The following is a 15,045-nucleotide window of genomic DNA, read 5'->3' as shown; positions in this document are numbered from 1 at the left end:
CCGATCCTTACTACTGATGATGAGTGGTTTGCATCTTGTGGTATAGGCTCTGTGACCGTGAATCTTTTCTGAATAATATAATGGTGCTTAGTCCTGCTTTCAACCATATATGGTAAAATGTATGAATAAGTACATTGTTCTCTTAGATGGGCTAGTTCAAGATATAAATTAGTATGACCCATCCTCCCCTTCCTTGTACACCTAAATTATGCCAGCTTCCAGAAGCTGCTGTCGCATGGCCGAGACCCCATCACATTGAGCCAGCGGGATGTGGCACAGTGGCTGGATAACAGTTGTAACAGTTGTAACTGTTATCCAGTTGTAACTGCATAGAACCCCAGCACAGAGAACAGGTCCTGGCTCATCAGGCTCCATTGGCCCCATGACAGGCAACATGAAAGACAAGACTTGTATTGCCTCTATATTGCTGCTCTCTAAGTCTAAAGGAACAAGAAACACATGTCAGTCACATGTCCCAATACTTTTGTTCAACTAAAAATGGGGTGGTCTGATACAAAAAGTGAAATGTTCCTAGTTGTTTAAAAAATTGAGATAAAAATACCAGGAAATAAAATCTGAAATTCGTGTCTGTCATCTCATGCACATCCTTGGACCTGAAACTCAATTGTATTCAGGGTACAACAAAAGCGAAGGAACTGACCTTGCTGTTCCAATACTTTTAGAGGGGACTGTATAACCTTCTAATGAATTCGGTTGGCTATGAAACAGTGACAAGGCTTTTACTTTTTGACCCTTGCACTTTCCACTACTGCTGTTGTTGTTGTACAGTTGAACAACCCACGTAACCCGAATTGCTGCAAAATTGCGTACAATTAATTAAAACGTCTCATAACTCGCATGCACAATGTATAAACGGCTAAGAACAATATGCTACGAGATTGGAAAGATGTATCAGGAGAATTCCTAAGTTTACAGTTATGTGGTCTCTAAAAAAGAACAACCTGGAATGTTTTCGTTTTAGTTTTTGTCGCAAGCTAATCAGTGTCAAGCCTCACAGACCGGGAGCGTTATCTAAAGCATTACAACAAATCTGAAAGGTAACCTCACTCCTGCTATATTTTTTGGAAGTTTGACGACTTACTTTACAAAATAGCCTACTTGCGGGTTTATTCTCAAAGAGCTGTGGAGTACTATATTATTTCATTATTTGTTTGGGTGCGAATCTTGAACGCGTAAACTGCATGAAAGTAGGTTTGTCTAATGTATGCAATGCACATGTAGACCAAAATGTAACCATGAATGTGTGTCCTGAAAACTTATGAAGAAACTGGAACTTGTTTTTAGCCATATATTTGCTCATTGTAAAATGTAAGCTGTGGGGAAGTTGATGAAGTTTAGGCAGGAATGCACCTCTTTATTGCATGATATATGGGAGAGCCGGGTCGAAGGTAATGGACGGCGGAATTTCCCAAAAACGATGGGAGAGGCAATGACGTGGGTGCTACAGATAACCGTGAATGAGCTTCATACAAAATGCCGGCGCCGTAAGAACACGTTTGCTGGAGCTACCGTCCGAAAACATTTTTGAGCGTGTTTATTCACAAAACAGCCCCGTAAGCCTTTTTCGATTGTATAATTGTGTTTACTTGTTTAAGTTAGCGAACAAATGTTATTTTCTTAACACATCTAGAGAGTAAATGAAAGCATAGGTTTGAAGTTTCATGCGAGCAAGTCTTGGATGCCAACCAGGGAGAAGAGACCGGAAAGAGGGGTGTGACGGAAGTAACGTCCCATGGAGGGACAAAAGTAACACTTTTTATTTTGTCCCGCGACTTATAATGCATTATTTTTTTGTTACATTTACGAAAAAGGACGAGAATTAGAAATAGAAGATTTCTATTTTCAACATATGTCCCAGTGGGAAAGTTTCTGTGCGCACTAGTGCAGATAAACAGGACATATGCCACGTGATTTATGAAAAGGATGAAGTTAATTAATCGTTTGTAGTTCCAGATGTTTCTTTTTCTTGCACTTTCTTATGTCTAATCTTACCCGTTGTTAGGACTACTTCTTTAAGCCAACAGTAAAAACATACACAGAAAAAGTATTTGGTCTCCTCTAGTTCATTCTATATTGCAAAACTACTACCTAATGTTGGAAAATTAGTCTACAAATATGTGATCATTAGAATTGTGACTTCTTCATAAGCTTTGAGTCCTCACGACAAACATTTATCTTGAGGTTTAATAAAATTTGAGGGTGATTGTTACGAAAATCAACCAACTGGCTTCCTTGCCTGCAGATTGTATGTTTTTCAGGGCCAAAATACTGGAGGGGAATTCCAAAGGAACAGGAACTTGGCCTCTAAAAACTAAACACTGGGCGAGTACATTTATGTTTTGTTTTCCCAGAAGCTCTGGGAATGCCCATCATATCTATATTCAGTTTAGTTTCAGTTTCACTGTTGCGAAAATCTACTGACACCTGACACCTCTGCCTCTACGAACTTCCACCTCCTGTTCACGACTACTGTCTGTTTTGGCTCCATGGTGGTGGAACGAACTCCCCCGTGGAGGTCAGAACAGTAGAATCTCTTACCACCTGAAGACCTCTTCAAGCTGCACCTCTCCCCTCCCCTCTCTACCTCCCTGTAAACCTTAACTGTTGTTGTTGTCTTGTGTTATTCCACTAGGATGATACCTTTGCTAGTTTTGTTTGGCAAGGCAAGCTGTATACTGTTCAATATATTTGCATGGTGCGGTATTATAAAATTAAAACAGTAACCAGTTTGAAGAACACAGAAAGGGAACCTTAGACCTCCTATATTTTTATTAGCCCCGAAAACGTATTTTACATGTATAGTAGTACATCATAATTTGTTTGGGTAAAGTTTCTTCATTTTATCAAAGTACAGAAAGTTGCTAATTGTAAAAATGGCAGCTATGACCAAGATTTATGACAGTTGTATCCTCTTTATTGCTTATACTACTGTCCTAACCTCATGCAAACTGTCAACATTATTGTTCTGAAAGATTTAAAAAAAATACAGTATAAACAATAAATTACTATGTATCAATGACTTGATTGATTTGCATTGTTGACCCAGCCTGCGCCATATACATTTTAGGACCCGTGTGTAATACTACTAATTTTGGAAATATCGCAAATCCACAATCCATACCACTTTAACACCATGGCACATGTTCTGCAGATCTCATTTAGTTAGAATTTTGAATCTATTACAGTATAAAGGGAGAAGAATGTCTTCGGCTGGAGATGACAACATGGGCCCTTGGCATACTTGCCTGCAGAGCCACTCCGAGCCAACCAACAACTCATGCTACATCATGTACCACGGCACCAGCAAGGAGGCTGCTGAAAGCATCACCCACTGAGTACCTGAATGTAGGTGCAGAGCTGAGAGAGGACAGGGCAGAGGCTTCCTTGAGCTCCTGCAGAGAGACAGTGGTCTGCAGCCTCACGCTCACCCACTGAGTACCGCTGCTCAGTCTGGTCGACGCCGCTCTGGATCTGTGACAGCACAGCCCCTATCACTGTGGCTGACGCCTCACAGGTCACAAGGGTGGGGCTGGAGATGTCGAAGTGAGTCAGCACTGGGGGTGGAGTAAGTTGCATTTTGAGGGCACGCACAGCATCACTACATGCCTGAGACCACACCCATGGTTCCTTATGCAGCAGCTGGTGCAAGGGGGCTGTGGTGGCAGAGTACTGAGGGAGGAATGATGATGGCCAAAAGGCATCCGGGTGCAGTGAAACACTCCAGCATGTGTCACAAAGGCTGTGAGGTTTCTGCTGCTGGGATGGAGAAGCACCTGTAAGCAGCCTTGTCTGAGGTCTAGCTTGGAGAACACCGTAGAGCTGTAGGAATGAGCTGTGAGCTCTTCTGAGGTGGGCACCAACACTTGGTAAGACACATTGTGGGAACACCAAATACTTAGTATTACATTAAAAAACTGTAGGATGGGAATGAAGAGTAACATTTGTGAAAATGTGGAATTATATGATCCTTGATAGTGTACAGAAAGGACACAATTTGTATCTGTATTTTAGCTCTGGGAGTCTTGCCCATAAGCATGGAACACCTAACACCTGCTTGCATGTGTGAATATTTAATAAAAGTTCAGTTTAGTAGAAAGATCCAGTATGTAGCAATTACGGTCACCCATGAAATTAGCATATTAATGTACAACAGACTGCATAACTAGAGGTCTGTAAAAAGAAAATGAATCTACTGGTAGCCTGCTTTTCAAGTGATTTACTGCCACCTACTGCCTGGCTGGTGAGTCAAATGAAGACGCATTAGAACTTGTGATTCACGATATCCAATTAACTTCAAAGACTTCAAAAACATGCAGTTATTTACAAAAAACGGTTCATTGTGACTGCAAATGAGATATAAATGCAGATTGTGTTCATAAGAGTTGCAGAAAGGCAAATGGCATTTTGATCTCGTGTCTTGATGCCCATGCCAACAAACTGATACTCTGCAAAAAACGTGTGTACATGTAAATGACCATAAAAAGATCAACCCCTCCCGTCTAAAGAAGAAAGAAACACCGGGTGGTTTCGTTTTCGCCGAAGTTAACGCCTATATTTCTTGTAAAATCAAATACGCCTTGTCGCAAGTTAACCAGTGTCAAGCGCACGGAGACGGAGCGTGATCTACAAGAATAACTACAAATCGGGAAGGTAATCTCACTCCTGCCATATTTTTTTATTAGTTTGACGACTTCCTTTAGTACTATATTGAACGCGTAAATTAATTGGAAAGTAGGTTTGCTTAATGTAATCAATGCACGCGTTGACCAAAATGTGACCATGAATGTGTGTCCTGAAAACTTATGAAGAATCTTGAACTTGTTTTTTAGCCGTATATTTGGTCGTTGGAGAATGCAAGCTATGGGGATGCTCATAAAGTTTAGGCAAGAACGCACCTCTTTATTGCATAATATAGGGGAGAGCCGGGTCGAAAGTCATGGAGGGCGAAAGTAACGTGGGTATTTTCTCGAAAACGATGGGAGCTGCAATTAAGTAAAAAATTGTCCAGTAAGTCTTTTTTTATTGTATAATTGTGTTCACTTGTTTAAGTTTGCAAACATCTGTAATTTTCTTCGCACATCTAATGAATTAATGATAGCATCGGTTTCAAGTTTCATGTTAGCGAGTCTTGGATGATAGCCAGGGCGAAGAGACAGGAGAGAGGACAGGGATGGAAGTAACGTCCCATGGAGAGAAAAAGGAACAATATTACTTTCGTTTCGCGATATTTTGCAATGACTTGTAATGCATTTTCTTTAGTTATATTAATAGAAAATTGCGAGAATTAGAATTAGGAAGTCAACAGAGAGGTCTCTTCAACAAAACATACGTCCTAGTGGGACACAAGAGCAGATAAACAGTGATAACGCCATGTGACGCTTTCTAGGTTCATAAAAAGGATGAAGTTAACTAATCGTTTGTAGTTCCAGATGTTTCTTTTTCTTGCACTTTCTTATTATTTCTTAAATTAGTCTAAAAATATAGATTTGATAAGCTATGGTTTATTAAAACATTTGGCTACGATTCGAGGGTCACTGATGCCAAAATAAACTGTCATAATGTTTGAAAATGATTCTCCAAACATCAGAAACTCACAAAATAGCCTACTTTTAATGACAGGTTTAATAAATTAATTGTATTCAAGGATCTAGTATTTCGACCCCCATGAAATTATGTCTAATAGTACATGTGTTGAAAATATAAAATACTTTGCTGATGCTAACTGTCCTAACCTCAGGCAAACTGCTGAAATTATTGTTATGTAAAGATTTTGTAAAATATAAAAAAATTATAAATGACTAATGTATCAATGACTTGATTGATTTGTGTTGTTGACCCAGCCTGCGCCATTTACATTTTAGAACCCTTGTGTAAAACTACTAATTATAGAAATATCGCAAATCCTCAATCCGTACCAACACCGTGCGTATGTTCTGCAGATCTGATTTCGTTTTTTTACAGTGTAAAGGGAGAAGAATGTACTGGGCTGAAGATGACAACATGGGCCCTCGGCCTCCTTGCCTGGAGAGTTTCTCTGAGCCTGCCAACAACTCAACCTACGTCATGTACCACGGCACCAGCAAGGAGGCTGCCGAAAGCATCAGGTGTTATGGCTTCTCTCCCTCGAAGGACGGCATGCTGGGGCCCGGTGTGTACGTCAGCCGTGACCTCCAGAAAGCCAGCCGCTACCCCCTGAAAGTAGCCGAAGAGGACCGCAGGGTCCTAGTGGTCATAGTGAATGTGGGGAGGGTGAAGAAGATTGACCGCAAGGGGCACCCCCTGCAGAAGACTTGGCATGCAGCAGGCTATGACACGGCCTGGGTGCCCCCTAACTGTGGCATGGTGCCCAGTGGTCTGGAGGAGGACTGTGTCTGGGACCCCTGTAGGATCAATGTCATCAGTGTTATCAAACCCATTCCACAGCCACATATGGGCTGTGAATGTGGAAGTGGTTACTACCAATAAAAGACCTGTCAAAATAGCCATCAAATAAAATGTTTGGGACATGAGCATAAAACTATTCTTTCTAAGTTTGGCAGTCAGAATCTTTTGATAAATCATACAATAAATATGATTGTATTTTCAGTTGTTGAATAAAAATGGTATCCTTGTCTTGTGAGCCATTGATAATCTTGGCTGTTAGTAATCAGTGCTTACTTATAATTTGTCCAGGCAAATCTGTTCTCAGTGAATTTGTTTCTATTTTTGTAGAACAAGGTTGAAGTAACTGTTGTTTTATATTAAATACATACAAATATAAATGTCTGAAGAGTGTCTTCCCTGATGTGTTTCTGTTTCTTCAGGAATGAGAAACCAATCCCTAAGGATTTAGTCTGTGATTCACCCATGGATTTAACTGTGTGTCACATTCATTGAAATGCCACCATGGGACCACAGCCTAAATTGTACAAGTTCTTCATTTCTTATCCAAATGTCTTTTTCAGAGACAGAATTACAGCTTATGATTATGATTATGATGATGATGATGATGATTATTATTATTATAATTATTGGTGTACATTTTTGAGGATACACTTAGTATTACAGTAACTAGGATGGGCATGAAAAGTCATATTAATGAAAATGTGGAATTATGTGATCCTTGAACAGAAGGAACACAATTCTTATATATAAAAAAAAAAAAACTAACAAACAAAATTATTATTATTTCTTTTCATTTCAATTCTAGGTATGTTGCCCATAATTGCGAATGCTTGCATTTGTGAATATTTAATAAAACAGTATTTGTTCATTTAAGTTCAGTTTCGTAGAAAGATCCAGTATGCATACTGCCTACTGCCTGGCTGGTGCGTCAAATCAAGACACATTCGAACTTGTAATTCATGATATCCAGTTCACTTTTAAGACTCATTAAAAAACATTAATATGGGGTATTTACAAAAAACGGTTCATTGTGACTATAAATGAGATATAAATGCAGATAGTGTTTATACAGTAAGTGTTGCAGAAAGGGACATGGAATTTTGATTGTGTGTCCTGATGCCCATGCCAACAAAGTGTTACTCTACATAAAATTCCCATTTTTGTGATTGAACACGACCATAAAAGGAGGATTTTCCCCTTTCCAAAGAACAAAGCTTTTGAAAAAGGTGTTAGTTTTCACATTTTTAACAAAGCCTCTATGATTATTTCGATAGATCATCAACAGGCCACTGCTTTTGTGGCCGAGGTGTAGCATACAGAGGTGTGGAATGAGAAAGTAAAAGTCCTCCCTAGTATTCTTTTCAATCACCTGGATTTGCTAAGAAGTGTAATACTTCAGCCAGGAGGTAGAACTCCTGTCCCTGAGCAAGACACCTAACCCCCTAATGCTCTGACGAGCTGGTCGGCGCCTTTCATGGCGGCCAATCGCCATCGGTGTGTGTGTGTGTGTGTGTGTGTGTGTGTGTGTGTGTGTGAGTGTGAGTGTGAAGCATCAATTGTACAACTGTCGTGAGCCACGGACCCCTTGCCGAGCTCAGACCTCACGTTCCCACGAGCAGTACCTCACCATGAGGTGTCTCGGGGACGAACTCAAGTACTCCGAACGTCCTGGAGCCCTGGTAAGTTCTACTGAACTTCCAGCCCAGTCTCGAAGTGAAGGGTGTGATGCAAATCTGGTAATCGATGTCCTGTATTCAATGTATTTCCTCTAAAGACTCTTTGTCACATATGATTATAGTAAGATATATTTTATTATAATCAATCAAAAGAATAGAGTTGTACAGATTACAGTGTACATATCATCTTTTGCAGTTTGCTAATCACATGCAAGTTACATATACCCCTCTTAGCTCTTTCTAAATTACCTTTCCACCACGATGTTTAAAAATCAAGGTACACCCCTCCAATATCCATTCTCTTTGGCCTTAGCCTTATCCTATAGCTTCCCCTTCTTGACGTTTAAAAAGAAACTATTCCTATAATATTATATTTATCTAAATATGATAATTTCTCTACATTTTTCTACTTTATATAGTATCCTAATAAGAAATAAAAGATATATAAAAGTAAACTTATAATATGTTACTTTTCCTACTTCTACAAGTAATATAGATTATAATTACCACTCCAGCTTGGTTATAATTGTTCTGCGTGGATCTTTCTTCACCAGCTCGTAGATATCTTCTGAAGCCAAATTCTGGGATCCTGCTCTAAGGTCTAAAAACTTATCCCTTATATATCTTTTTTGCATACAAAAGTGTACCTTTTTTGATAAGAAATGCCCCCATTATGTCAAGCGGGAAGACATTTATCTTTTATATAACCTGTTTTTCAATGACCATATTAATTATTTCTGTTTTTCCAATTGTCATTTTCTCATACCTCCAAAGAACCGTCCCCAATATTTTATTTCATGGGCCCCTCTGGTTTGGGAATTTCCCCCATCTTAATATATGAGTGGAAAAACACTAGCCCTTATGTTGTTTTTAATGAACCTATTCATCACTGGTGTCTGTGTCAGTTTCATAATCTCTCCTTGACTTCCTCCAAACTTTGATTTCATGTAAGCCAGACGTTAAAGCCTGCCACCATCCCAACACCCTCTTTAGGTGCCCCTTTTTGTGGCGCCTTAAGGGGTCTACAAAGGTCATCCAGCTAATAGCTGAGTGTAATTCATCATTCAACTCCTCTATAGTCAGTCCTTTAAATCTATTCGATAAATTATTTGTGTTATCCTCAGAGAGGCCCGTGAAGCCTCTTAATTTTCTTTCGGTATTGACGTCCATGCCATTTTCCTTATCTCTTTTACATTTTTCAATCTCCTCCTGCTCTTTGATTTCCCAATTATTTTCATTGTCTTTCTCATCCTGTTTTTTTAACCAGGCCTCGTGCTCCTCCCCTGTAGGAGCCAGCCCACACGTGTCAACCAAGTGTGTTATCACATCTATCGTCTCCTTGAATGCAAAACTCCCTGGGTCCCCAATTTTCCGTTCTGCGTGTTCAGCCCCTTCCATGGTCATGCTAGAACACATTCTACGCATGGCCTCAGTCAGGCCTTTAGCCTTGCTCTCTAAAACCCTGAATCTAAGTCCTCTGACTTCAGACTCCTCAGTATCCATATACGGTTGTACATTTATTTTATACCATATACTTTTCCTCTTACGGGAGCTTTTACTCCTACCCCATTGGCGTGTGCGAGGGGTTAACAATGCATTCCTGCTTAACCCATCTTCTGTCAATCTCTCATCAGGAGGGTCTAGGGCCGGGTCCTCGACACAACGCTTTGACAACTATGTTTAGAACAGCATTTCCTGTGTATTTTGCTAGTTTCTGGATGTGATGCTCTGACTTATGGTAGAACCTATGCACTTGTAAGTCGCTTTGGATTAAAAGTAAAATGTAAAAATGTAAATGCTTTGGATAAAGGTGCTATATAAATGCCAACCATTTAAGTAATATCCCGAATCCACAATCCCACCAATTTAACATCATGAGCTTGTTCTGCAGATTTTGGTTGAATTTTGAATTCATTACATTATAAAGGGCGGAGGACATGGAGCTGAGGTGTCCTTGACGGCAGATTGCATGACTCAAATTTGAATGGCAACATAATGAAGAGGAAATCTCAATTCCACAGAAATTGGCCTCTAAAAATAGGGACACGGTAAAACCCATGGACTTAACGGTGTGTCACATTCATTGAAATGCTGTCATAGGCCCACAGGATCCATCCATCCATCCATTATCTGAACCCGCTTATCCTGAACAGGGTCGCAAGGGGGCTTGCACCTATCCCAGCATACATTGGGCGAAAGGCAGGAATACAACCTGGACAGGTCTCCAGTCCATCTCAGGGCACACACCACTCACTCACCCACTCCACTCACTCCACTCACTCCAACGGGCAATTTAGACTCGCCAATCAGCCTAACCTGCATGGCTTTGGACTGTGGTAGGAAACCGGAGTACCCGGAGAAAACCCACGCAAACACGGGGAGAACATGCAAACTCCACACAGATTCGAACCCAGGACCTCCTTGCTGTGAGGCGGCAGTGCTACCCACTGCACCATCCATGCCACCCCACAGACAGGATTGTGCAAGTTATTCATTTCTTGTCCCGTGCGGCCAGCCGCGTGTAGGTGTAGAGCCCCACGATGGTCACCACGGCTCGAATCCGCCCTTTGGTAAACCATGACATAAATAATGGAAACTATTTCCTTGTAGAATTGTCCCATAATTATGTTTGTTGTGTCATTAGATCTCCAGCTCCATTTCACTATGGATAGGAAATCCTTTCAGCCATCATTCTGCTTAATAGTTATCTCAAATACAATTAAGGTATTTGGCTTTGTCCCCCACTGTTCACTCTGAACAATATGGGATATGCAATTTGTTTTAAGTACATTCTTTTTAATGGCTGTTATTGTAACTGTAAATGTTTTTAAAATTTTTAATTTTATTGTTTCAAATTGTTAAAATTAGGGATATGTTATGGCCCCCTGCTCTGTGCTACTTACTCTGGCGTTACTTCGCAGGTGCCTTGTTGGTGGAGTACCAGGTCATTTGTGCAATTGGGAGCACCTGTGACCAGAAGTTAAAATGTGCCCGTCTCTTGTCTGAAGGAGGGAACTCTCTTCCCACGTACCTGTTGGTTCTTTTTGGGTTTGCATCAGACAGATTGCTTCAGCATACTTTTCACACACAAGGATATTGTTTTGTAAATGCGTCAGTGTGCGTCTCCCTCTTTGTCACGGCCAATGAGCCAGGTCGTTGCAGATAATGAAGTACATAATTTAATATCTTCTAATCCTGACAAACTTTACATTCAAATGAATAATATCAAGCAGGAAATAAAATGAAAGGCAGGCAGCTGGTTGGATGTTGGGTAAAGGTTTTTATGGCAACTGAAGGAGAACAATATTTACAACTTGTCTACCATCCATGCACACAGATACAGACAACAATTGCCAAAATATCCACTCACTGAGAACTTTATTAGGAACACCTGTACACCTTCTTCGTCATGCGATTACCTAATTGTGGCAGCAGTACAATGCATAAAATCATGCAGATATGGGTCAGGAGCTTCAGTTCATGTTAATATCAACCAATAGTGACTTGTGGCATGACTGTTGGTACCAGGTACAAATATTTCTGTAACTGCTGATCTCCTGAGATTTTCATCCACAACAGTCTCTTGAGTTTACTCAGAATGGTGCGAAAAACAAACAAACATTCAGTGATTGGCAGTTCTGCGGACAGAAATGGCTTGAGGATGAGTGAGGTAATGGAGAAGGGCCAGACTGGTCTAAGCTGACAGGAAGGTGACAGTAATGCAAATAACTGTACATAACATCAGTGAACAGATCTCTGAACACACAATGCGTCAAACCTCTAAGTGGATAGACTACAGCAGCAGAAGACCTAATATGTCTAATAAATACCTAATAAAGTGAGTGTAAATTGTCAAATAGAAGATGCAAAATATGTAACTGAGGTGAAGGGTATAGCTTATTAAAGTACAGAACCGTATAAACATTTAAATTTACACAATGAGGCAACATAGAAGTAGTACAGTAGTATGCGAAAATAGCAGTGTATAACAATATGTGGAAAGTTCTACATTAGATGTAGAACTGACATTACATCACTACTGACATTAGATCAATTATTGCAATGTATTACATACACAAAAAAAGATTACAATGTTATATACAGTGCCATCTGTAATGTTTAGGACAAAGACATTTTTTTTATTTGGCTCTGTACTCCACAATTTTAGATTTGTAATCAAAAATGCATATTCTCAGCAAATATTGAAGGGCATGTTTACAGACTTTGGTTTCACCATATTGAAATTACAGTGTGTTTTATATATAGTAACAATAAACACCATATTTTTCTAGGCTTTTCCTTGTCTTTGGTTTGTATTATTGTCATTAAACATGAGGGCCAGAGTTGTTCCAATGAATGTCAAGGAAGCCATTATGAGACTGAAAAATTAAAATGAAAAGTCTGTAATGTCTGTTTTGTTATGCCAAACCTTAGGTGTAACAAAATCAACCGTTTGGAACAGCATTAAGGAGAGAGAACATGTAATGGGGCATAGGGCATGGCAAGCCAAGTAAAACCGCTGCAGCTGATAGCTGAAGAACATGTGTCCAACCGATCAGAAACACCCTTCAGGAGGCAGGCGTGGATGTGTCAGAGACTACTGTCCACAGAAGACTACAGTCATGTCTCAGTGGGTCACAGACTTCAACCAGTCATGCATACAGAAAATATGCAGTAAACATGACTGTAATTTACATCACATAAATATGTCCCAAACATTATGGTGCCCTGAAATGGGGGATTATGTATAAAAAGTGCTGTCAAGTCTACATGGTGAAACCAGAATGCATAAAAATACCCTTTAATAAAATATGAGAACTTGCACTTTGAATCGTTTGTTTATGAATATAAAATTGTGGTGTACTGAGCTAAATTAATGTTTTTGTCCCAAGCATTACGGAGGGCATTGCATATTACAATTCTTATGAACATATAAACACAACAACAGCAACAAAAATATCAATGAATAACCATATATTGTTGTTTGTAACAATATTAGCACAGTGGATATGCATAGGTATTAAAGGAGACTGGGCTTGGGACTGGGGGAGTTGAAATAACCAGGGCAGGAGGGAAGGTGACAACTGGGACGCACACAGCCTATCTCCCGACAGTCAGATGCTGCCACAACTGCTGGGTCTCCTGCAGTACTGGTATTGTTCCGATTTTGCCAAGGACTTCACAGACCTCTTCGGAAGTACATCTGTAGCCTACCTGGAAGAAAATATACACGCCTCAAAATTCTGATCACCTGGAGATATCAAAGTAACATTAGTTATGAAATGTATGAAAGTAACCAAGAGACCTGCACTAATTATACTGTGTGCCTAATTATACTGTAATGCCTGGCATTACAGTCATTATTGTACTAAACAAAGAAAAAACAGAACAATAAGTATATGTATTTACTGTACATTCATATAATTTAAGGTAACATGGGTGTAAATATTGTATAATATAATAATTGTGGAAACTGCTCTATTATTTAAGTACTTAGCTGGGCAACTACATAATATGGGCAAGTTAACAACAACAACAATAATAATATATTAATGGAAAATAAAGAAATATATACCAAGATGTCTGAATGACAGTAAGTTCGGCCTATGTCAATAAACAATTGGCATTGGCGCTACTTATTGCTTTTACAATAGCAATGAAATACGAGCAACAATAATACATTTTATGTCTAAACCTTCATGAATGAAAAGTCTATACAAATTGTCAATACTATTAATGACGGTGATATTTTAAACCGTAATGTGAAAGCATGTTAATGCAGCTGGCTAGGACGTTGGGAAACAGACATGCAGAGACATTATCCCGTTTACCTGTAATTTTCCTAAATTAAAAAAAACGAACAACTGGAACATTCAAAATAACAATAATACATCGCAGTAACTGATTAAAGTACAGTCAATTTTATTGAAAATATTGTGGGAATACCTCAACAACATAAATATCATTCGAGGACCCGTTAATAGTAAAAAATAATTATCTAGATTGACTTACCAAAAGGAGCCCATGGAAATGATTCGCGCCAGGGGATTTCGAATAGTTAAGGAATCCGCACTGTAAGGACGTCATTCGTTTATCTCGGAACAGCGCCGCGATATCTAGCTGCGGCCAAGAATATATCGCATCCGAAGTGATAAGAACTTCCGTTGAAAATGAATGGGAAAAGTTAAGGAATCCGCACTGTAAGGACGTCATTCGTTTTTCTCGGAACAGCGCCGCGATATCAACGTGCGGCCAAGAATATATCGCGTCCGAAGTGATAAGAGCTTCCGTGGAAAATGAATGGGAAAAGGTAAGGGAAGTTAAGCTTAACAGCAAAGAGGTATCGGGTTCGAATCCCCGTCGGACAGGGCCTCTCTGTGCGGAGTTTGCATGTTCCCCCCGTGTCTGCGTGGGCTTCCTCCGGGTACTCCGGTTTCCTCCCACAGTCCAAAGACATGCAGGTTAGGCTGATTGGAGTCTAAATTGCCCGTAGGTATGAGTATGAGTATGAGTGTGTGTGTGAGTGAATGGTGTGTGTGCCCTGCGATGGACTGGCAACCTGTCCAGGGTGTATTCCTGCCTTTCGCCCAATGTATGCTGGGATAGGCTCCAGCACCCCTGTTCAGGATAAGCGGGTTAAGATAATGGATGGATGGATAATAAATAATAATAATAATAATAATAATAATAATAATAATAATAAATACTGGAATGGGTTCTCTGTAATTACGGCTCCAAACAATGGATTAGTAATTGCCTAACCTATAGATAATTATAGATGAAGTTTTGACTGTCGTACAATTTCTCTTATCAAGTATCGCCCGTGTAGCGTCCACAATTTCCCGGGGCTGTCAGCCAGCTAACCACCGTCAATGCGGGAGACAGCCTAAACAACAAAAAAAAGAAACCAAAACAGGAAAAGGAAAAAGAAACCCAAACAAAACGAACTGAAATATAATCGACC

The sequence above is a fragment of the Conger conger genome, chromosome 7 (assembly GCF_963514075.1).
Source record: "Conger conger chromosome 7, fConCon1.1, whole genome shotgun sequence".
In the NCBI taxonomy this organism is placed as follows: Eukaryota; Metazoa; Chordata; class Actinopteri; order Anguilliformes; family Congridae; genus Conger; species Conger conger.
The sequence above is the reverse complement of the archived record's forward strand: the minus strand, read 5'-3'. Positions refer to the sequence as shown.